This window comes from Chiloscyllium plagiosum, chromosome 4, assembly GCF_004010195.1.
Source record: "Chiloscyllium plagiosum isolate BGI_BamShark_2017 chromosome 4, ASM401019v2, whole genome shotgun sequence".
Taxonomy (NCBI): Eukaryota; Metazoa; Chordata; class Chondrichthyes; order Orectolobiformes; family Hemiscylliidae; genus Chiloscyllium; species Chiloscyllium plagiosum.
The window spans coordinates 132,364,123-132,389,897 of NC_057713.1; the positions used below are offsets into that span (position 1 = coordinate 132,364,123).

Here is a 25,775-nt window from a genome sequence, read left to right on the forward strand (position 1 = left end):
GTAACGCCATTGACTGTCAAGGGACGGTGGTTAGATTGTCTCTTATTGGTGATGATCATAGCCTGGCATTTGTGTGGCATGAGTGTTACTTGGCAATTGTCAGCCCAAGCCCAGATATTGTGCATTTGAACATGGACTGCTTTACTATCTGAGGAGTCATGAATGGTGCTAAATGTTGCGCAATCATCGGTGAACATCCCCGCTTCTGACCTTATGATGGAAGGAAAGTCCTTGATGAAGCAGCACTGATGAAGGGGCGGCACGGTGGCCCAGTGGTTAGCACTGCTGCCTCACAGCAGCGGCACACGGCCCAGTGGTTAGCACTGCTGCCTCACAGCGCCAGGGGCCCGGGTTCAATTCCAGCCTCAGGCGACTGTCTGTGTGGAGCTTATACATTCTCCCCGTGTCTACGTGGGTTTCCTCCCACAGTCCAAAGATGTGCAAGTTAAGTGGATTGGCCATGCTAAATTACCCATAGTGTTAGGTGCATTACTCAATTGGGAAATGACTCTGGGTGGGTTACTCTTCGGAGGGTCAATGTGGATTTGTCAGGCCGAAGGGCCTGTTTCCATATTGTCGGGAATCTAATCTCAGCTGAATTTGGTTGGGCCTAGGTCACTACCCTAAGGAACTCCTGTCCAAGATATCCTAGAGCTGATGACTGACCTCCAACAACCACCTTCATTCTATGTGTCAGCTGTGACTCAACCACCCTCTGGTTTGTCTCCTGATACCAACGGATTATGGCTTTGCTAGGGCTCCTTGATGTCTCACTCAATTGAATGTAGCCTTCATGTCAAGGGCTGTCACATTTACCTCACCTCTGGAATTCAGCTCTTTTGTCCATGTTTGAACCAAGGCTATAAAAATAAGGTCAGAAGCTGAGTGGTCTTGGTGGAACCCAAACTGGGCATCACTGAGCATGTGCTATTGATAGCACTGTTGATGACAGCTCCCATCACTTTACTGATGATCGAGAGTAGACTGATCGGCAATAAGTGGCTGGATTGGGTTTTTATGTACAGGACATATATGGTCAATTTTACACATTGTCGGGCAGATGCCAGTGTTGTAACTGTATTTGTACATCTTGGCTAGGGGAGCAGCAAATTCTGGAGCAAAAGCCTTCAATATTATCACTAAAATATTGTCAGGGCCTGTAGTTTTTGCAGTATCCACTGTCTCCAACTGTGTCTTGATATCACGTGGAGTGAATCAAATTGGCTGAAGACTGATATCTGTAATGCTGAGGACTGCTACAGGAGGCCGAAATAGATCATCGACTCAGCACATTTGGCTGAAGATTGCTTTGAAAGCTTCAGCCTTATCTTTTGCACTGATGTATTGGGCTCTTCCATCATTGAGGATGGGGATATTTGTGCAGCGTCCTCCTCCAGTGAATCGATTAATTGACCATCATTCAAGGTTAGATATGGCAGGACTGCAGAGCTTAGATCTTTTCCATTGGTTGTAGGATCACTTAACTCTATCACTTGCTGATTATACTGTTTGGTAGGCCAGTAGTCTTGTTTGGTTCACCAATTGACACCTAATTTTTCAGTATGCCAGGTGCTGCTCCTTGCATGCCCTCCTACACTCTCCATTGAACCAGAGTTGATCCTCTTGCTTGATTGTTGATTGGGGGATATGCCAGGCCATGACGTTGCAGATTGTGCTGGAGTACAATTCTGCTGCTGTTGATGGCCCATAGCACCTCATGTCTTGAGTTGCTAGATTGTTTGAAATCTATCCCATGGATACGTGATGGAAGATATTCTCATTGTGAAGGCAGGATTTCATCTCCATAGGGACTGTGTGGTGGTCACGCTTACTGATACTGATACTGTCATGGACATATGCATCTACAGCAGATAGATTGGTAAGGATGTGGTCAAGTATGTTTTTCCCTCTTGTTGGTTCCTTCATCACCTGCACAGACTAGCAGCTATGTCCCTTAACTTCTGACCAGCTCAATCAGTAGTAATGCTGCTGAGCCACTCTTTGTGGTGGACTTTGAAATGCTCCACCTCGAGTACACTTCATGCCCTTGCCATCGTCCGTGCTTCCCTCAAGTGTTATTCATCAGTACTGATTCATCAGCCAAGGGAAGATGATATATGGTAATCAGCAGGAGGTTTCCTTGCCATGTTTAACTTGAAGCAATGAGACTTCACAGGGTCCAGTGTCAATGTTCAGGACTTCCAGGGCAACTCCTTCCCAACTGCATACCACTGTGGGACCACCTCAGCCAGTGGGACAGGACATATCCAGGGATGGTGATGGTCGTGTCTCAGACATCGCCTGTACAATATGATTCCGTGACTTTGACTATGTCAGGCTGTTGGCTAGTTTGTGAGACAGCTCTCCCAATTTTGGCACTAACCTCCAGCTGTTAGTAAAGAGAGTCGTTTCTATTGTTGTCTTTTCCAGTGCCTAGGTTGATGCCAGATGATTAGTCCGCTTTCATTTCTTAAATGAGACTTCATAACAATTGGTAAAACTGAGTGGCTTGCTAGGCCATTTCAGAGCCAATCACATTGCTGTGGATCTGGAGTCACATGATGAGTTTTTCCTGACAATTAGCAACAATTTCATGGTCATCAGCAGATTCTTAATTCCAAATTTTTTGGAAATTTGAATTCAAATTCCACCATCTGCCAAGGCTGGATTCAAACCTGGGCCCTCAGAATTTTAGCTGAGTTTCTAGATTATTAGTCTAGCGATAATACCACTAAGCCATCACCTCCCTTCACGTTGATACTGGGTTTTTAAATTGATTGTATTTAGTGTTTAATGCTTAGGTAATAAAAAACTGGTTCTGTTGTAAAGTGTGGAACCTTCTAGTTTCATTCTTTCAGTACATAGGAAACTGAAATCAGACAAGTCCCTTGGGGAAATATAAAGGAAGCAAGAAAGAACTTAAACAAGGAACTAGGAGGGCTAAAAGGAGCCATGAAATGTCTTAGCAAGTAGAATTAAGGACAATCTCAAGACATTTTATACATATATTAGGAGCAAAAGGGTAGTGAGGGAAAGCTTAGGCCCACTCAAAGACAAAGGAAGGAACTTACATGTGGAGCCAGAGGAAGTGGGCAAGTCCTTAATGAATACATTGCATCAGTATTCACCAATGAGAAGGACATGGATGATGAGATTAGGGAGGAGTATGTTGATATTCTAGGACATGTTGATATTCTAGGATACATTGATATTAAGAAGGAACAAGTGTTGGGTGTCTTGAAAAATATTAAGGTAAACAGGATCCCAGGGTCTGATGGAATCTATCCCAGGATACTAAGGGAGGCAACGAATGAAATTGCAGGAGCTTTGACAGAGATCTTTGTGTCTTGCCCAGCCACAGGTGAGATCCCAAAAGACTGGAGATTAGTCAGTATTGATATTTTGTTCAAGAAGAGCATAAGAAAAATCCAGGAAGTTATAAGCAGGTGAGCCTTACATCAGTGGTAGGGAAATTGATAGAAAAGATTCTTAGGGACAGGGTTTAGCCACATTTGGAAAATAATGGACTTTTTGGGAAAGTCAGCATGGATTTGCGTGGGAGAGGTTTTGTCTCACAAATTTTATTGAGTTTTTTGAGTAAGTGATGAAAATGATTGCTGAGGGTAAGGCAGTGGATATTGTGTACATGGACTTTATTGAAGCATTTGATGAGGTCCCTCATGGTAGATGGGTCCAGAAGATGAAGTCACACAGCACCCACAATGAGTTGGTAACCTGGATACAAAATTGGTTTGTCATAGAAAAATTTATGGAGGGCTTTTTTTTCACTGGAGCTTTGTGACTAGTGGTATTCCTCAAGGGTCAGAGCTGGGGCCTCTGTTGTTTGTAATATTTGTATAAATGATTAAGATGAAAATGTAAATTGTCTGACTAGTACATTTGCAGATGACATGAAAATTGATGGAGTTGTGGACAGTGAGGAAAATTGTCAAAGGATACAGTAAGGATATAGATCAATTGGAAAGTTTGGCAGAGAAATGGTACACGGAATTTACTCTGAATAAGTGTTAGGTGATGCATTTTGGGAGGTCAAACGCAGGAAACAGGAAAAAAGAAAATATACAGTAAATGGCAGGACCCTTAGGTGCGTTGATGTACATAGGGAGCTATGGACCTACACACCAAGATCCCTGAAAGTGGCAATACAAGTGGATAAGGTGGTAAAGAAGGCATTGAGTATAAAAGTTGTCAAGTCATGTTGCAGCTGTATAAAACTTTAGTTCCGCCACATTTGAAATATTGTGTGCAGTTTTGGTTGTTACTCTATAGAACATCGAGACTATGGAGAGGGTACCAAAGAGGTTTTCCAGGGTGTTGCCTGGATTGGAATATATTAGCTATAGGGAGGGTTGGACAAATTTGGATTGTTTTAGCTAGAGTGTCGTTGGATTGGGGGCTGCGGTTTGGTTACGAATCACCAAAGGTTTGGCTGGAATGGGCACTAAACCATAGGCCTTGGCTTGTGGGTTGGTGGGGATGATGTAGATGACAATGTATCCTGTTGCTGCAGAGTGATTTGGGGAGAAGGGTTGGAATAAGGGACTTGTTTCAGATGAACATCAGTACATAGGATCAGAAATAGGCCATTTCACCCATCGAATCTGCTCTGCTGTTCAACGAGGTGATGGCTGATCTATTTCCTGAACTATTTCCAAATTCCTTGAGTATCCAGAAATCTGTCAACTGCTCTCATGAATATACTCGATGATTGAGATTCCACAGTTCTCTGGTGTAGAGACTTCTAAAGATATATCATCCCCTGACAAAAGGAATTCCTTTTCAAGTCAATATCTCTTATTCTGAGATTACATCCCTTGATTTTAGATGCACAAGCAAAGAGAAACATCTTATCAACATACACTGTTATGCTCTGCAAGAATTTTGCAAATATCAAAGAGATTGCCCCTCATTCTTCAAAACTTTAGTGAGTACAGATCTATTTTCCTCAATTTCTTTACATAGGACAATTCCATCACAGAATCCTAATAATGTAGAATCAGGCCATTCAGCACATCGAGTCCATACTGCCCCTCTGAAAAGCATTCCACCAAGACCACTACCCCCCACCCTATCCCTGCATTCCCATGGCGAACCCACCTACCTTGCACATCCCTGGTTGCTATGGGTAATTTAGCATTGCCAATCCACTTAACCTGCACATCTTTGGACTGTGGGAGGAAACCCATGTAAACACAGGTAGAATGTGCAAACTCTACACAGACAGTCACCAAAGGGCTAGAATTGAACCTGGATCCCTGTGAGGCAGCAGTACTAACCACTGAGCCATAGAAATGAATTAGGTCAATTTTGTTTCCACTCCCTCTATAGCAAATACATCCCACTTTAGATCATCCAACCAAAACTATACACCGTTCTCCAGGTGAAGTCTGACCAAGGCTTTATGCAATTGCAACAAGACCTCTGTACTCAACCCCTTTGCAATGAAGCCCAATATATCATTTGCATTCCTTATTGCTCAATGCACATGCAACCTAACTTTTTATGACTCGTAAATTAGGACACCCAGACCCCTTTTCCCAACCACTCACCATTTAAGAGATATTCCAGTTTTCTCAATTTTTATATCAAAGTGAAAGCTTCACACTTATTCACATAAAATCCATCATGTTCTAGTCCATTCACTTAGGCTGTCCAAGTCTTCTTGAAGTCCCCTTGCATCATACACACATCCATCCAGTTTGGTTTCATCCCCAAATTTGCAAATATTACATTTGACCTCCATGTCCAAATCATTTAAATCGACTGTGAACAGCTGTGGACCTAACTCTGATTCTTGCAGCACTCCAAAAATAAAGCCTGCCATCCTGAGAATTATCCATTTATTCCTAATCTCTGCTTTCTGTCTGTTATTCAACTGAGTCAACACTAGGTATATTTTTCCAATCCCCGCATGCTATATTTTATTTCCTAACTTTCTGTCATAGGAATTTCTGAAAATTCGTATATATTACATCTCCTTTATAAATACTGCAAGTAATATCCTTAAAAAACTCCACCAAGTTTGTCAAACATGATTTCATGTCAGAAATCCATGTTGACATTGCTCCTTTTTTACCATTTCTTTTCCAAAGTTCCAGTTATTACCTCCTTTCTAATAGATTGTAACATTTCCCCGATTACTGATGACAAACTATCAGAACTATAGTTCTTCCTTTTTTTTTCTCCATTTTTAAATCGTGGGATTACACTTGCCATTTTTCACTCAGCAGGAACCTCTCCAAAATCTATAGAATTTTGAAAGATAACCACCATAACATCCACTCTCTCAATCCAACTCCTTTGTTGCTCTAGGGTGAAGATTATCTGGTCAAGGGAATTTATCAAATTTCAATCCAGTTAAATTTTCAAGTCTTATGTCTTCACTAATTTATTTTAGTTTCTGAGTTTCATAAAAAAAGTCTCTTGGTTGCCTCGTGTTTCCGAGAGATTTTCTGTATCCAGCCAGCATCCTGGAAAACCTCTTCTGCACACTCTCCAAAGCCTCCACGTCCTTCAAGCAAAGTGGTGACCAGAATTGAATGTGATACTCTAATTGTGGCCTAACCAAAATCTTATAATGCCGCAAAATATGACAACATAACAATCATTTAATTTGTTTGTCTGTATCTCATAGGAGTGATGGAGAGAAAGAGGTTGATTGCAACAAGTTTGTGGCCGTGAAGCCAAAAGAATAATGTTCATTTGGAAGTTTATCTGGGAAAATGCAGGGAGTTCATACAATTCAGTTTCATTTCTCAGATTTTCAAATGAAAACACCTCTTTTCCTAGGTCATCTACTAAAATTGAACCAGAGAGTCATAGAGGTATACAGCACGGAAATTGACCCTTCAGTCCAACTCATCCATGCCAACCAGATATCCCAACCCAATCTAGTCCCATTTGCCAGCATCTGGCCCATATCCCTCTGAACTCTTCTTATTCATTTACCCATCCAAATGCCTCTTAAATGTTGCAATTGTACCATCCTCCACCACTTCCTCTGGCAGCTCATTCCATACATGTGAAAAGGTTGCATCTTAAGTCTCTTTTATATCATTTCTCTCTCGCCCTAAACCTATGCCCTCTAGGTCTGGACTCTCCCACCCCAGGAAAAAGACTTTGTCTATTTATCCAATCCATGCACCTCATGATTATATATACCTCTATAAGATCACCCTTCAGCCTCTGACGCTCCAGGGAAAACAGCCTCAGCCTGTTCAACCTCTCCCTATAGCTCAAATCCTCCAACCCAGGCAACATCCATGTAAATCTTTTCTGAACCCTTCAAGTCTCACAACATCTTTATGATAAGGAGGAGACCAGAATTGCACACAATATTCCAAAAATGGCCTAACCAATGTCCTGTGCAGCCACAACATGACCTCTCAACTCCTGTACTCAATACTCTGACCAATAAAGGAAAGGATACCAAACGCCTCCTTAATTATCCTATCTACTTGCGACTCCACTTTCAAGGAGCTATGAACCTGCACTCCAAGGTCTCTTTGTTCAGCAACACTCCCTAGGACCTTACCATTAAGTATATAAGTCCTGCTAAGATTTGTTTTCCCAAAATGCAGCACCTCGCATTTATCTGAATTAAACTCCATCTACCACTTCTCAGCCCATTGGCCCATCTGATCAAGATCCCATTGTAATCTAAGGTAACCTTCTTCGCTGTTCACTACATCTCCAATTTTGGTGTCATCTGCAAACTTACTAACTGTCCCTCTTATGTTCGCATCAAAATCATTTATATAAACAAAGAAAGTTTGTGGACCCAGCACCAATCCTTGTGGCACTCCACTGGTCACAGGCCTCCAGTCTGGAAAAGCAACCCTCCACTACCGCCCTCTGTTTTCTACCTTTGAGCCAGTTCTGTATCCAAATTGCTAGTTCTCCCTGTATTCCATGAGATCTAACCTTGCTAACCAGTCTCCCATGGGGAACCTTGTCAAATGCCTTACTGAAATCCATACAGATCATGTCCACCGCTCTGCCCTCATCAATCCTCTTTGTTACTTCTTCAAAAAACTCAATAAAGTTTGTGAGATGTGATTTCCCACACACAAAGCCGTGTTGACTATCCCTAATCAGTCCTTACCTTTCCAAATACATGTACATCCTGTCCCTCAGGGTTCCCTCCAACAACCTGCCCACCACCGACGTCAGACTCACTGGCCTATAGTTCCCTGGCTTGTCCTTACCACCTTTCTTAAATAGTGGCACCACATTAGCCAACCACTAGTCTTCCATTCAAACTGTTAGTTCAGCTTTGTCCGTGATGAAGGACAGCACAGTTCTTACAGTAACCTCTGGCTCAGAAGTTAGCACTGCTGCCTCACAGCGCCAAGGACCTGGGTTTGATTCCACTCTTGGATGTCTATTTGGGTAACGTTTTCATGTTGTCCCTGTATCTGTGTGGGTTTCCTCCTAAAGTCCAAAGACATGCAGCTTAGGTGGATTGGCCATGCTAAATTGCCCATAGTGTCTCGGGATGTGCATGCTATGTAGATTAGCCATGGGAAATGTTAGGTTACATGGGTAGGATGGGTCTGAGTGCTCTTGCTGTGGACTCAATGGGCTGAGTCTATGATTCCAACATTTGACACAACGTCTGAAACAATGACAATGGTAGGACATAAACAATGAAGAAAAGTCTTAAGAGCATAACTCATTTTAAATTGGGATCAAGATTAGATTAGATTAGATTAGATTACAGTGTGGAAACAGGCCCTTCGGCCCAACAAGTCCACACCGACCCGCCGAAGCGAAACCCACCCATACCCCTACATTTACCCCTTACCTAACACTACGGGCAATTTAGTATGGCCAATTCACCTGACCTGCACATCTTTGGACTGTGGGAGGAAACCGGAGCACCCGGAGGAAACCCACGCAGACACGGGGAGAATGTGCAAACTCCACACAGTCAGTCGCCTGAGTCGGGAAATGAACCCGGGTCTCTGGCGCTGCGAGGCAGCAGTGCTAACCACTGGGCCACCGTGCCGCCCACGAACCACTGGGCCACCGTGCCGCCCATCAAAGAAACACAATAAATGATCCTTTGGTCTATGTAATCTATGTCTCATTGCAGTGTACATTAACATGCGAGGATGTGTATTAGCTTGGAAAAATCATTGAAATAAGAACTTTATGTGAATTATGTGGGTGGCACAGTGGTTAGCACTGCTGCCTCACAGCGCCAGAGACCCGGGTTCAATTCCCGCCTCAGGCGATTCTCTGTGTAGAGTTTGCACATTCTCCCCGTGTCTGCATGGGTTTCCTCCGGTTTCCTCCCACAATCCAAAAAATAAATGTGCAGGTTAGGTGAATTGGCTATGCTAAATTGCCCGTAGTGTTAGGTGAAGGGGTAAATGTAGGGGAATGGGTCTGGGTGGGCTGCGCTTCGGCAGGTCAGTGTGGACTTGTTGGGCCGAAGGGCCTGTTTCCACACTGTAAGTAATCTAAATAATTTATTATCTGATGTTAGCTTAATGCTGCAGCATTTATTTAGTTTCACCTTGTTGAACCTTGCCTAAATCAGTATCCCATGTTTGTCAGCATTCACTTTAAGCGGAATTATTAAGGGGAAAGAAATTTGAAATTAGCAGAGTAAAACCCACAAATGTTGGAGACAGTCAACTTCATTGCAATGAATTTTTAAAATGGTTGTAAATATGAGACATTTCCATAAGTTACCTTATGCCACATTAGTTTACATTTTCATTTTGGAAATTGGGAATGGGAGATCTATTTCCAATAACTTAATGAAAGCATCTTACTTGTAGATTTGACATTAAAACATTTCAAAATACAAGTGTGCACCATTCTTCAGTAAACATGCCATCTCATCAATCAAATGAAGAGAATCCTAAATAAACTCAACAGAAAGTAATGTTACTGCCATCACCAAATAATGGAGTTAGTGAGAATGAGAAAGTAGCACTGAAAGCCAAAAGGTAGTCCTTGAAAATCAATAAGTAGTCCTAAAGAAACTTTCAGAAAGATCCTTCAAAAATATTTCTTTGACCTGTATGGTAGCCATAGTTTTGCTGTGTTTCATGATGTGTCAGTGCCAGTGTTGGACTGGGGTGGACAAAGTTAAAGATCATGCAACACCAGGTTATAGTCCAACTGGTGTATTTGAAAGTACTTTCAAATAAACCTGTTGGACTATAACCTGAAGTGTGCAATTTTTAACTTTCTTGATGTAAACACATCACAAACCACATAGTAGTAGTGATGACGTCTTCAGTGTTAAGAAACAGACAAGTTGAAACTTTATTGCTGGAACAGCACAGCAGGTCGGGCAGCATCCAGGGAACAGGAGATTCCTCCTGAAGAAGGGCCTGTGCCCGAAACGTCGAATCTCCTGTTCCCTGGATGCTGCCTGACCTGCTGTGCTGTTCCAGCAATAAAGTTTCAACTTTGATCTCCAGCATCTGCAGACCTCACTTTCTCCTCCTAAGAAACAGACAAGGCTGGGTTGACCCCACACTGCAGTAGACTAGCAGACTGAGGAGCCATTTACTTCCAGGAACCTCACACATGGCCACTGTCAGGCACTTTCTCCCACCAGGATAACTACTGACGAAATGCAAAAAAAACCCCAGCAATTTCAAGCAATCGATATCACACACAATCACTCAAAGGATAAATAAGCTGGTATTAGCTTTCGAGAAACTTTGTCTTTCAAAACATAGAAAAAGGAGCAGGCATAGGTCATTCAGTCCATTGAGCCATTGATATGATCATGGTTGATAATCCAACTCAGTACTCTGTTATAAAACAAAGACTGGGTGGTGGCTTTGCAGAACACCTATGCTCTGTAAAAACAAATCCGAGCTTCCAGTTTGCTGCCATTTCAACACACCACCATGTTCTCATGCCAACTTAACATTGAGGTTAACAATTTCAGAATGCGTACACCCTCTTCCATTTTCATTACCCAGCCCCTACACCCAGACCCTGTTTTGTATGAGTTACTCCCAGCACAGCCAAATGATTTTCAACCATTTACACTTGTCAGCACCTTACTCAACATTTATCTCCGTCTCAACTTATCACCAACATTTCTTTGTTTGCCTCTCCTTTCTTTCTCTCTCCTCTCTCAATATCATCTCTATATATTCTAATGACGCCTTTCCAACCCTGTCATCAAAATAATTACCACCTGCTCCCAGCTGCTTTCTGTTCTCACGTGAAACATTAAGTCTGTTTATTTCTCTCTGCAGACGCTGTCAGATCTGCTGAGTTTCTCCAGCATTTTCTAGTTTTTTTTCAGTCCCCATTTCCTGCTTTTTCCCACATCCTTTGATTCCCTTTAGCCCTAAGAACTATATCTATCTGTTTCTTGAAAGCATTCAATGGTTTGGCCTCAATCATTTTCTATGATAGAGAATTCCATAGGCGCACCACCTTCTGGATGAAGAAATTTATCCCTTTCTTAGTCCTCAATAGCCCACTCCATATCCTTAGAATTTGACTAATAACAATAGCCTAGATATTGTCATTTACTTCGACATTTCGACTTCTGTTCCTAGCTGAAGCATCAAAACATCAGTAGACATATATTGTTGCAGAAAACTGTCAGGCAGAAGTAAAGATGAAGGAAGACAGGGTACACTTTTCATGACATTAGGTGCCATGTTCAGGTAAGTTGATCAAGATCTAAGTCACTCAATGAGTGGGTTAGTGAACAGATAAGTAGGTGCAGGTTAGTCAGTTGGTCGGAGGGTTAGTTGAGTTGGTTCAGGGAAGTCGAGTTGGTTCAGGGAAGTCGTGGAATGGTCAGAGTGGAGTACTGCAATGATTGTGTCTCTCAGTTCTGTTACATTTACAAGTCAGAATTCCACCAGTTATTAACCAGTGTAAAATTTCAAGAGGATGCATGCAGATAAGTCTTGCATAACTAACCCAAATCTCCAAATCATAACTAACCCAAGTCTCTGACATAATGCTCAATATGGGAAATATTTACCAAGAGCACTGGGAAGTGGAAATCAGCCTATTAGAAATTTAAACTTTCCAGGTTTCTGCACATGCATGCATGTCAGAATTTCTGCGGGGTCCTGATGCAAAACTCTTAATCTCCAATGATATGAAAACTGGAAAATACTGTTACAACACTGCCAATCAGTGGCATCTCAATGACAATGTAGAAAATTGACTAGATATATCCCATGTGGTGTGAACATTACTTACTTGCCTTTGTCAGTCCGAATCTGAATATTATCCAGGTCATGCTGCATTTGGATACAGACTGCTTCAGTATCTATGAAGCTATGAATATTGCTGAATGTTGTATAATCATCAATGAACATTCTTTCCCTCATAATGTCAAAATTGGCAAAGTCATTGATGAAGCTGAAGATGGTTGAGCCTAGGACACTACCCAATGGACGACTGCAGTGATGTCCAATAGCTGCGATGATTGATCTCCAACAACCTTAAGCATTTTAATTGTTCTAGTTATGACTTCAACCAATCGATAGTTTTCTTCTTAATTCTCAATGACTCCAATTTTATTCCAGCTCCTTGATGACGTGCTCAGTCAACTACAACCTTGATGTCAAAGGCAGTAACTATCACTTCACTTCTGTAGTTCAGCTCTTTTGTCCATATTTTGACCAAAGCAGTAATGAGGTGAGAAGCTGAATGACCCTGGCAGAATACATGTTGAGCATCAATGAGCAGCTTATTGTGGTTCAAGTGCCTCTTGTTAGCACTATCGAGATCCCTTCCATGATCTGCTGATGAGTCTGCCCACTTCATTCATCTATGTTGTCTTGAAGTCTGGTCCTATCATGCTCACTAATTATTATGTTGTTTTGCATCATCCATATGCTTCACATTTCTGCTGCCTATACCCTTGTCTAGGCCATATATACAAAAAAGAAAGGCAATGGCTCAGAAACCATTTCATATACTTGTCCAGTCAGAAATAATTTCAATTAACTTGTGACTTGTTTCACACTGCTACTTCTCACAATCATACTGATGAATGTTAAGATTTTAAGATATACATAATAACTTTACACAATAGTGTTTACCAATTCATTTTGCTGTCAGTAGATTGTTTATTAGCAATGCTCATGTGCAGTTGGTGCTTGGAACATGGTTACTGATAATTACTGTCGCAACTGCCACTTTTCAGGTTCCTTACAATGATCATTCACTGACCTGGTACTGTTTAAATTTAAATTCAGAATTCCCTTTTGGTAAATGATGACCCATTGTCTGTTACCAACACTTCTGGGAGCATGTGTACTGCAAAAGATGTTTGCAGCTTTTCTATCAATGTCCCCATGTTTGACGAAAGAACTCTATGCACATCCAACCACTTTGAGCGGTCGCCCATAATGACTAAGAACGTTGAGCCCAAGGAAGTGTTGGCATAGTTAATGTGTAATTGTGTCCAGGGTTTACCCAGCCATTCCTACAAATGTGGGGGAGCTGATGACAGTAATTTTTGTCCCTGTTGGCATTCTGGGCACTGCTCCACCAAAGCAGCTATGTCGGCATCAAATCTTGGCCACTAGACATGACTTCTTGCCAACATCTTCATTTTGGCCACTCTTGGATGACCCTGGTTGAGTTCAGTATCTGGTAGTGACCTTTGCTCAGGATAATCATTCTTGCTCCCTATAATAAACTGCTTCGTCTTAAGTGATCTGGTCACACCAGGTCCAAAAGGATTTCAATTCTGGTTGTGATGGCCCTTTTATTTCCCCCATCACCACCAGGTGATTTAGTTTTGCAAGGACTGGATCTTTTTGCATCCACAGTCTGATATTGTGATCGGTGATGAGAACAGTGTCCTGAAAAGGTGCCTTTTCATATGAAACATATTGACATTAAAGAAAAGAAGTCGACCCAGGGAGATCTTCAGTCGGAGGAAGAAAGACACTGCTGACGACAGCTGCAGTATGATTTTGAGATTAAGTTGATGTAGTTTAATAAGTGTTTTACTGGAATAGTATGTTGTTATAGAGTTAGAGGCAGGTAATAAGCTGTTAAGAGAAAGGGGGGCTTAAAATTGTGAATAGTTGTTGTTTAATGTTCACTTTTAAAGAATAAATTGATATTATTTACTTTAAATAGTGGAATTCTCTGTTACTCATATTTTAACAGATTACGAAGCGAAGTGAGCTTTTTTGGGTGTTTGGTTTAATCAACAGAAGGCTTCACCACCGTGTTGTAACACTTGGCTACAAGACCATTTCCAAGGCTGACCCTGTCCTCAATGGTAGGATGGAGGCAGGTTACGTATAAACGTTCTGTAATAGTTCTCCAACCCAAGGAAGATGAGGGAGCTGGGGCATCTTTGATCACCCTCACTTTACCTTCCAACGTGTGTAACAAGGTCTTGACTCTGTAGTCCAAGTAGGTCACTTGATGTATCTGGGACACACATTTTCCCTTCTAAGGCATAAGCCTGCTTGGGAGAAACATCTAAGGGAAAGTGAGGACTGCAGATGCTGGAGATCAGTGGGGTGCTGTAAAAGCAAAGCAGGTCAGGCAGCATCCAAGGAGCAGGAGAATCGACATTTCGGGCATAAGCCCTTCATCAGGAATTCCTGACTTGCCTGACCTTTTCCAGCACCATACTCTAGAAACATCTAAGGACCATGTCCAAGTTTTCTAAGTGCTCTTTATTGCCCTTCCCTGTTATTAGCACATCATCCAGATAAATGGCGACCTGGGATAGACCTTGTAAAATGTTCTCCATTGTCCACTAAAAATGGCACAGGCTGATAATACCCCAAATGGCAGTTTTGTATATTGGTACAAACGCTTATGGGTATTAATTGTGCATACTTCTGGGAATCTTCATTGAACTGCAATTGCAGGTATGCACAGCTCATGTCCAGCTTCACAAAGGACAGCCCAACTGCCAGCTTTATGTATTGAGGGACTAGATATCTATCCAGCTGTGAGAAGTGGTTTACCGTTTGTTTAAAATGCCCACAAACGCAAACTGACCCATTGGGCTTCACAATTAGTACGACTGGTGCTAGCTATTCTGCAAAATGTACTGGTTTGATGATTCCTTTACTTTCCAGCTTCCTGATTTCTGCCTGTACTTTTGCCCATACAGCAAATGGCACTGGGAAGGTCTTGCAGAATTGTTTAACGGTCAACATGTATGACAGCTTTGGATCCTTTGATTGGCCCCAGACCTTCCTGAAAATGTTCCAGGTGTTTAATTAGGACTTCACTCAAGGAGTCATTTACTAATCAAAAAATATTGAGCTAATCAAGGTGAATCTTTTTCAACCAATTTCACCCTATCAGGCTTGGGCCCAAACCTTAACTGTACCAGCTGCTTCTCATAAGAGACTGGAACTAAAGTTGTATTCTTAATCTGTAAAGGTTCTCAGTCTAGCCCAGGTCTTACACAATCTTAAGGATTGGAGTCTACATTGAATTTTGTTAAAGACTGGTTCTGCAATTACTGATATAGCTGCACCAGTATCAATCTCCAATGGAACTGGGTGACTGTTTAGAGGTTTAGACTGTTTAGAGATTTATTTCAATTGGTTCTGATTTGGATGTCACTAAGCAATTTAACTGTTCTAAGCCAGATAATGGTGGACTTTCCAGGGTGTATATTCTCCTGGATACTAGCCTATGAATTCTGTTACTCAATTCAGGCCTAGTGGATCACTTTTGCTGTCTTGAATCCATATACTGGAGGCAACTACAATGGCTTGCCAGTCTGCATCCTGAAGTAAATGTTAATGCTTGGCTTTATTTTAGGGTTTTGCTATGGGTGACCTTTGTTCAGGATAGGTCCTGAATGAGGCTATGCAATTGCCTTCACTCAAGTGATGTCCCCCAGCCTCAGTTAGCCTGGCAAGAATGTCCACTTCCACCGGAATACCCTGCCACACATACACTCCACTTGTTGCATTTACTAATCATGATTACATCCATATACCAAATGGTCTCTCAGCATCTCAAACCAAAGTCACATGCCCCGCCAATTGTCTTAACCTTATCAAAAACCCTGACATGGATTCCTATGGTTCTTGAATTGCCAAGTATAACCAATAGAATCTCAGAATTAGAGAATGCTTGGGGTCACGATATTACTTCACTAAATCCATCAACTCTTGCAAGGTTTTAGTATCTGGTGCCTCAGGAAATGTTAGACTCCTAATAACCGAAAAAGGTACAGGTCCACAAGCTGTCAGGAAAATTACTTGTTGCTTTACATCTGCTCCAATGTCATTTGCCCAGAAAAAATAAAGCATTCTTTCCACATACTGGGCCCAGCCTTTGGTGGCAGGATCAAATGTTCAAGCTTCCAAATAACAGCATGATGCCAGAAATGCTTACCCCAATTTGAAAACAACTGTTGCAAGTGAATTTCTTCAGGAGTGTAATTTTTTTTCTTATCGCCACTGAAATAATTCCACAGGGACTGGTATCCCATCACCAAGTCACCCTTTATTTACATGTAGAGAGCTTGACACTGATCCAGCTCCCTCAGAGCTAGCTCTTAGAGTGAACAGGATGTCTGACACTCGTTTGTATCTGTCAGGGCTCCCTGATTGGACCAGTTTAACAGTCCTAATCAGGGAACTCATATTCGACACTGTCCTTTTTAAAAGCGCCGACAAAATTAATATTTACCTCTGAATCACAAACAGCTTGTCACGGGTTACTGATTCACTTCACTGACCTGAACTCTGTTTCTCTCACCACCAATGCTACCAACCTTGCTGAATAATTCATTGAGTTGTTTTCTTCATGTTGCCTAAAGTACTCTTTTTGATTGAGAAGTCATGAAAATTGGCACAATTCCCAGAGCAATCTTCCATGTCACTAGGCATCAGTAGTTTTCTCTGTTGACTTTTGTTGAGATATATAAAAGAGATCTAATGGGGCCTTCAGCAGCAGGTGGTGATGGTGACTGAAGCCACTGAGCTGGGGAACTCATCTAGACCTTTTCTGGTTGACAGGGTGTCTGTGTTGAAAAGAGGCCTCGTAAATAGGGGAAGAGACAGGTGAAGGATTTCCTCAATCAAATGGGAACTACTAATTTATACCATGTAAATGCACTGCTATTCTAGAGTAACCTTAATTTTCCTTGAAACTTATTAGGACTTGATGCCAGTGAAATAAAGTATCCCTGCTACATTATATTCAGGATGTCCATGTGCTTATAACTCTGGAGTTATTTCTGAGGACACAAAGGGAAACTTTAACGTAGCTGTGATGAGGGACATCCAGCCTCTGCAGAGCAGAGACCTGAATGGGGGAACAGATGTCAATGAGCTCACACCCCTAAGCAAGATACTCCTGGAAAAAAACACTTGTGAATAACCATAGATCTGATGCTGTCATAGTCAGTGGACTAACTGGAGGAGACATCTCTAACTTTATTTTAAAAGGTGGATATTGGCATACACAGAGGAGGAAACTTGTTTCTACTCACACCATGTACAGGACAACATTGAATATTGTGACCTGATGAGCCACGGAAGATCCTTTACAAACAGATTCCACCCTGGGGAAGGGTGGAGGTCCAGGAAGATCTGCAGCAAATCTCCAGGTAGATTGGAGCAAAGTTTCACCCAAGGGTCAACTGATCCATATGCCTCTGGCCTTGGAGGGTGTTGGAGGTTGGGCCTTCCAATATTGGTGTAGTCGACTGACACCAAGGTTACGTCTCGGAGAAAGTGCTGGAGATCAGAGTCAAGTGTGTGGTGCCTAGCTCCACCTCCTCCCATTTCTCTCTCAGGCCCCTGGCCCACAAGCATCATTCCTGATGAAGGGCTTATGCCCGAAACATTGACTCTCTTGTTCCTTGGATGCTGCCTGACCTGCTGAGCTTTTCCAGCACCACACTCTCGACACCAATGTTGTGTCCATGAGCTAAGGCCGTCTGAAGCTTTTTTGTGATAGATGGCAAAAGTGAAATCATATTTGACTCTACTTCTCTTAGATCTGAACCTGATCTACTCATGGTATTGTGTTGATCTACAGAATTTCCGTATTGTTAAATCTCTTGTTAAAGAGAAAGCATGAGAGCTGGAACAGGAACATCTTGGTCTCAGTATTTCTCTAATTTGGGAATTTTTGTATATAACTGAGAAGGAAAATAACCACAGATGTATTGTTTCACTTTTGTTTAGATCTTCACTGTCTTGACATTTCCTTTGAGTTCAGAAACAAGACAGCAATCTCCAACAGATGTGGTGTAGTATCAGGAGCTGAATTTGCAAGGCAAAATCCTCTATTTTGTCCTCTACTTTGTTCATGTGAAGACAATCTCTGTAAAATAAAAGCAAAGGATAGATAGACTGATCCTGCAATTGGAACAGAAAGGGAACATTTCACAAGTGGAGTTTATACTTGTAAATTGTGAAAGCAATATTACTTATTACTTATGATTACTTATGATTTCAATGTATAATTTCAGTTACATCACACTGCAAATTTTTGCTATAAATTCTGTGTTACGATCGAGCCCTCCACAATCACCTGATGAAGGAGCGTCGCTCCGAAAGCTAGTGTGCTTTCAATTAAACCTGTTGGACTATAACCTAGTGTTGTGTGATTGTTAACAATATTACTTAGTTCACGTTCTTTACAAAAATTGAGCTTTATGATATAGGTGCAATGTAGTGTTGCCCAAATCTGTCTCTGGCATCAGAATGGCTAGGCTATGGGATTTTCGATCTCCAGATCCTATGCAGGGAGGAACGTGGTGAGTTAATACAATAATGTTAGTTTGATGACAGTGAGCACTGACGTTGTTCCCACTGCACTTAGCTTCTGCAAAGTAAGATTGCTGAAATTTATACGTGGCATTGTATCCAGAACTCAGGTTTACAGAAAAGATGAGGCCATTATCTGAGTCAGGTAACTGGTGAAAATTATCAATGCATTTAATATCTTAGTATGGGGTAAGGGAAATCAATGTTCCAGGGGTTAAAAAAACATCATCTCATCAGCAGTCCCTGGATGCATCAACCCTGGCTCAGTGGTTCACACTACTGCCTCACAGCGCCAGGGACCCGGGTTCAATTCCTGCCTCGGGCAGCTGTCAGTGTGGAGTTTGCATGTTCTCCCCGTGTCTGCGTGGGTTTCCTTCAGGTGCTCCAGTTTCCTCCCACAATCCAAAGATGTGCAGGTTAGGTGAATTAACCATGCTAAATTGTCCGTGGTGTTAGGTGCAGGGGTAAATGTAAGGGAATGGGTCTGGGTGGGTTGCTCTTCGGAGGGTTGGTGTGGACTTGTGGGGCTGAAGGGCCTGTTTCCATACTGTAGGGAATCTAAGAATCTAAGTCACAACTACACTGTGCCAAACTGAGAAATTCAGTGAAAACTCAATCGATTCCAAATGCAGGAACCAGACTTTTAAAAAAAAATATACTCTTTCATGGAATATGGGCACTATTGGTAAGGCTGGCATATGTTACTTGTCTATAATTGCCTTTCTGAGGGTGGTTGCTGAGCTGTATTCTTAAATTGCTGCAGCCCATGTGGTGGTGCTGACAGGAAGGGAGTTCCAGGCTTTTGACCAAATGTCAGGGAAGGAATGGCAATACAAGTTCCAATCATGGATGGTGCATGACATGGAGGAGAACTTAGGTGGTGGTTCCACATACCTGCTGCCCTTTTTCTTCTAGGTAGAGGTTAAGTAACTGAAAGGTACTTTTGAAAGACCCTTGAAAAATTGCTGCTGAAAAGAAACATTATACGAGAGAGAAGTATTCAGATTGATGTACTTTACACTGTAAACAAAGAATTTACAAGATATTGAAAGTGAAAGACAATTACTCTTAGGTTGAGCTAGCTGGTTCTTAAAAGACACTCCTGCTAGCCTGGGTCTGCGGAAGATGGTGTAGAGGTTTATAAAATCATGAGGGATATGGATAGAATAAATAGACAAAGTCTTTTTCCTGGGGTGGGGGAATCCAGAACCAGAGGCATAGGTTTAGAGTGAGAGGGGAAAGATTCAAAAGGGTCCTAAGGGGCAACTTTTTCACACAGAGGGTGGTGTGTGTATGAAATGAGCTGTCAGAGGAAGTGGTGGAGTACAATTGCAACATTTAAAAGGCATTTGGATGGGTATATGAAAAGGAAGGGTTTGGAGAGATATGGGCCAAGTGCCGGTTTCCTCCCACAGTCCAAAGATGTGCAGGTTAGGTGAATTGGCCATACTAAATTGCCCGTAGTGTTAGGTAAGGGGTAAATGTATGGGTGGGTGGGTTTCGCTTCGGCGGGTCGGTGTGGACTTGTTGGGCCGAAGGGCCTGTTTCCACACTGTAATCCACACTGTAATCTAATCTAAATGGGACTAGATTAGGTTGGGGATATCTGGTCAACATGGACGAGTTGGACCGAAGGGTCTGTTTCTATGCTGTACATCTCTATGACACTATGACTAAAAACCTAACTGGCTTTGTTCTCATCAGTCTACCTGTCTGAGATTTATCTTGACAGTTTTAGTGGGAGTGATGGCTACACAGACCTTGTCTGTGGCACGACACCTGTTCTAACTGAAACAATGTTGAAGGTGGTGGATGAGGTGCCAATCAAATGGACTTCTTTGTCCTAGATGGTGTCAAGTTTCTCAAGTGTTGGACCTACACCCATCCAAGGAAGTATAGAATATTCCCTGAGATGGGACACATGTATTAAACAACCCCACCGCCCTGTGGTTGACCACTTCAACTCTCCCACCACCCCCCAACTCCGCCAAGGACATGCATGTCCTGGCCACTTCCATCACCAAATCCTAGCCACCCGACACCTCGAGGAACAATGCCTCATTTTCCACCTTGGGACGCTCCAACCACACGGGATCAATGTTGATTCCACCAGTTTCATCATCTCCCTTCCTCCTACCTTATTCCAAATCCAACCCTCCAACTCAGCACCACTCTCTTAAACTGTCCTATCTGTCCATGTTCCTTCCCACCTATTCACTCCACCCTCCGTTCCGACCTATCACTCTCCATCTTCACCTACCTATCGCCTTCCTAGCTACCAATCCCCAGGCCCCCACTCCTATTTATCTCTCAGCTCTCCCCGCCACATTCCTGAGGCAGGGCTTATGCCAGAAATGATGACTCTCCTGCTCCTCGAAAGCTGCCTGCCCTGTTTTGCTTTTCTAGCGCCACACTCAGAATCATAGAGATGTACAGCATGGAAACAGACCCTTCAGTCCAACTCTTCCTTGCCCGCCAGATTTCCTAACCTGATATAGTCGCATTTGCCAGAATTTGTCCCCATCCCTCTCAACCCTTCCTATTCATGTACCAATTCAGATGCCTTTTAAATGCTGTACCACCAGTTCCTCTGGCAGCTCATTCCATACACGCACCACTTTTTGCATGAAAATGTTGCCCCTTTAGGTCCCTTATAAATCTTTCCATTCTCACCTTAAACCTATGCCCTCTTGTTCTGGACTTCCTCACCCCAGGGAAGAGACCTTGTCCAGTTACCCCATCCACACCCTTCATGATTTTGTTAACCTTGATAGGCCTCCGACATTCCAGGGAAAACAGCCCCAGCCTATTCAGCCTCTCCCTCCAGCTCAACCCCTCCAACCTTGGCAACAGCCTTGTAAATCTTTTCTGAACCCCTCTCTTGTTGAGGGATATCATTGCCTGGCACTTGCGTGCTATGAATGTTACTGGCTATTTAAGTTTGAAACTCGGATATTATCCAGGTTTATATATGGGCCTGGACAACTTCAGTATTTGAAAATTCCAAATGGTGCTGAATATTGTGCAATCATTAGTAAACATCCACCGTTCTGACTCAATGATTGTGGGAAGGTCATTTATAAAGCATTTGAAGCCTAAGACAGTACACTGAAGAAGTCTGAGAAGCATAGTAAATAAAGTTTGGTGAGGGGCAGGTGCAGATTGCCATGTGAAATTATGATGCTGTGTCTAGAAAGAAGAAGGTTGAGAGGCGGCTTGGTTAGTATGAGGGGACATAACTTGAAATGGGGGGGGGTGACAGATATAGGACAAATGTCAGAGGTAGTTTGTTTACTCAGAGAGTAGTAGGGGAACGGAACTCACTGCCTGCAATAGTAGTAGACTCATCAACTTTAAGGGCATTTAAATGGTCATTGGATAGGCATATGGACGAGAATGGAATAGTGTAGGTTTGATGGACTTCAGATTGGTTCCACAGGTCGGCGCAACATCGAGGGGCGAAGGGCCTGTACTGCCTTGTATTGTTCTACGTTCTATGTCTATAATAAGGACCTGGTTCAAGGAGGAGCAGGACTGAATATTAAATATTCCTGCATAAAAGTTGGTTTTGATAAGATAGGAAAGGAAATAATGGAGAAGGGCTAGGAGTATTGGTAAAGCAGAACATCCCAGTGTTGGTGTGACATTAAAGAGTTAATTTGCTCTACTGACTTGTGAGAAATTGAATGCCCTGGGGATAGGGTGGTGTGTCATTGTCTCATAGGTGGAATGTGGGAGATTTGCTTGGCTATTCCCTTGCCGTTCAGGAATAATTTACATTGTTTTCATTCCCTATTCAGAAATCCATAAGAACATTGTAGCTGGAATTCTGACTACTCCCTGTAGTTAAAAAAGTACATTTCACACCAGATCTGGCCAGTACGGGATGATTTGAATTACACTGTTTCTGGAGGTGAGGTGGTCACTGCATTGTATCTTGAGTGGCATGTGACTGTAGGGGAGTGACTGGGGGTTGTCTTGTGGGCATTACTAACTGTGATGTAAAGATTTTGTATAAAGGATGGGATGTATCCTTTGTTCAGGGAGAGCTTTTGCCACAATCCCATAAGCCCTGCGAGGTGTGTGTTAAAGGCTCCTCCAGAGAATGCACCCCTGGATAAGACTCGCAAGCCTGGTGAAGAGTGTTCAGGGTTTCTCCAAAGCTTGAGCTGTACTGTGCTTAACAAAATTTGGTTGCTGTTCACAGAAGTTGGTGTGTTGAAGTTGCATCAATTGTGTAAGAATCTCAGGAAAAAGAACTTAACATTTGGTGGCAGCAGTGGGATTCCAACATACACGGAACTTCTAGGTGGACTGAATAAGTGATCATCTGAGTGCCAGTTGTGTAAGATGGATGGGCCCAAGAGGTAAGATTTACCTTGATTTCTCTCCTTAACCTACCACTCAGTCGACCCCTCGTCCTTTAGGACTCTGTGGTGACGGAATCTCTGAGGTAACTTATGCACTTGCATGGCAATGGGTTCACTTTCCGAATCATATGTTACTGGGTTTAATTGGGATTTGATTTTAATTGGGGCTTGAGTCTCCTGTGTTTTAATTGGGGTTCGAGTCCCCTAGGTTTAACTGGCGTTCAAGTCCCCAGACGTAGAGAGTAAGAAAAGAGGTTCACGACCCTGTGAGAAGTAAAGTGAGAAAGGGGTTCGAGTACCCTGGAAAAATAAGTTTAAAATTCTATAGACATGAGGTTTGAGGCTCCGAAGCATTAAAAAAAGTTAGGGTTATTGCCTTTATCTCTCATACCTCCACTTAAGAAATACTTATAGGACAACATGGTGTTACCGGGAAAAGGGGGAGAAAGTGGAGTCAATCTGCTCGGATCCTGACAGTGAAGTGCATTGACTGCCAGGGAAGTGTTGTCCAGCTTTTTGTTGTGTGAGTCCCAGTTTCTGGGCTGTGGACTCAACTTGATGAGTTTTTCTTCAGGGTGAGAGGTGGGGGGGAAGGGAAATGGCTTGGACTGCAGCACTATGTGGTCTGCTGTGATGGTTTTCTCTTGTTATAAATGTAATTTCATTGAGAGGATGCGAAATAAAAAAAACAAGAAATGCTGAAATTAAGGTTGTACTGATACTTGGGTCGAGGAGGGGATGTTTCAATATAAATTATGCCATACCGAAAGTGTTTGATATTTAAATATTTTGGTTTGTTAAAATACTGGTTCAGAAAATCCTTTTAAGTAACTATTTTGCCTGATTTGAATCAGGATCTCAATTCAATGTATTTGTGGACTATGTAATAGGGCAGAATTTGTTTGTACATTAAAATTATACAACATTAGGTCCTCTTTTAAAAGTATCAAACATGTAACCTGAAAACAAATTGATTGAGGACCTTGAACCCCGATTTGTGTTAAATTCTACAGTGCCTGTTTAAAAAAAAACAATTGTGTCAGTGGTCATGCTTTAGACAGATGAGAGTATTATATTATAATATCTGTGCTGCTGCGTTTTTAATACAGAGTGTTCACAAAAAGAAGAGTGCATTTTAATTTTGATGTTTTGTTAAGATTGTAGAGAATATTAGAACTTGAGGCTGAGCTGTTTCAGTTCTGTCAATTATTGCTAAGACTTCATTGGCTCCCTTCATATTGCAAATTCAAAGAATGTCGAACTATACCAAAGTTCTACAATTACTGGTCTGTAACCACTGTAATTCCAACTTTTATTTGGAAGACATATTTTAATATACTCTGCATTTGTTTCCTACGAATATTTGAGATTTAAATCTGAACTGAAACTGCCTCTTCAATGGCTAGAGCACAGGAAACATTTTGTTGTGTTCTTGCTGTTCCACATTTTCGAAATACTTTCCTGACAGCTTTCACAGCTGTCAGGAAAATAATTTTTGACTAACCTGAATGGGGTTACCCAAGGGTTTGATTTTAGGACCATTGATTGTTGTTTATAATTGACTGAATTGTTTAGGCAATACAATTTAGAAGTTTATGGTTTGTATAAACTTGACAATGTCATAAATAGTCAACAGAGTAACAGACTTCAAGACGACTGAGAATGTTGAAATAGGCAGACACAAGTTAAACGTGTGACTGTCTTCATACTGGTAACCACCTAGGCAAGGAAGGAATAAGAGAAGAAATGCAAAGATACTTTCAGCAGCTAACATCGTCTCTAGAGTTTCTCCACTCACAGGTAAAGCACGCCTTCGGACACCCCTCCACCACCTGATCCAATTGATTCAATCAGCTCCCCAGTCATGAGCATGAAAAGTGAAGAAGCTAACAAAAGTGAAAAGGAGGTCAGTACACTCTTTGTCAGTGGCCTTCCCAATGGACATTAAACCATGTGAGCTTTATCACCTCTTTCGATCATTTAAGGGACATGATGGTTCACTGATCAAGCTCACAAGTTGAAGCTTTTGGAAACAGTAGAGACTGATGACACTGCCAGTTCGCAAGGTGGCCAGGTCTGTCAATCAAAAGTTGGCGCAGAGGCAGAGCAGAAGAGTCGGACATCGCACAGAGCCGTGGTAATAGGGGACTCCATCGTGAGAGGAACTGACCGGGGGTTTTGTGGCAGCAGACAGGATTTAAGGATGGTGTGTTGCCTTCCTGGTGCCAGGGTGAAAGACATCGCGGACAGAGTGCAGGAAATCCTCAAGGACGAGGGTGAAGAGCCAGAGGTGGTGGTACATGTCGGCACAAATGATGTCGGGAAAAAGAGGAGGAACATACTACAGCGGGACTTCGGAGAACAGGAAGAAGGCTGAAAAGCAGGACGTCCAAGGTGGTTATCTCCGGTTTGCTTCCAGTTCCTCGGGCTGGTGTGGCCAGAAACAGGGAGATAATGGACTTGAAAGTGTGGTTGGGGAACTGGTGCAGGAAGAAAGGATTTAAGTTCTTGGATCACTTGGGGATATTTTGTGGTAAGCATAAATTCTACAAGAGAGACGGTTTGCACCTTAATAGGTTAGGGACCAGCATTCTGGCAGGCAGGTTTTCTACTGCAACACCGCTACATTTAAACTAAGTAGCGGGGGGGG

General features: G+C 42.3%; 1 protein-coding gene and 1 long non-coding RNA gene across 2 annotated transcripts in view; both read right to left on the minus strand.

The window, feature by feature from the left end:
• The window catches only part of sgk3 (serum/glucocorticoid regulated kinase family member 3), a 111,856-nt gene extending 97,760 nt beyond the window's left edge, over window positions 1–14,096 (minus strand). The window contains exon 1 of the mRNA XM_043689259.1: window positions 12,229–14,096. The gene's annotated coding sequence lies outside the window, so the exon portion shown is untranslated. The remainder of the gene's footprint in view (window positions 1–12,228) is intronic.
• A 2,465-nt stretch (window positions 14,097–16,561) lies between these two features.
• Window positions 16,562–25,775, minus strand: part of LOC122549437 — a 17,930-nt gene continuing 8,716 nt past the window's right edge. The window contains exons 2-3 of the long non-coding RNA XR_006311530.1: window positions 19,650–19,723; window positions 16,562–18,309 (exon numbers count right to left, since the gene is read on the minus strand). This is a non-coding gene — a long non-coding RNA (uncharacterized LOC122549437). The remainder of the gene's footprint in view (window positions 18,310–19,649; window positions 19,724–25,775) is intronic.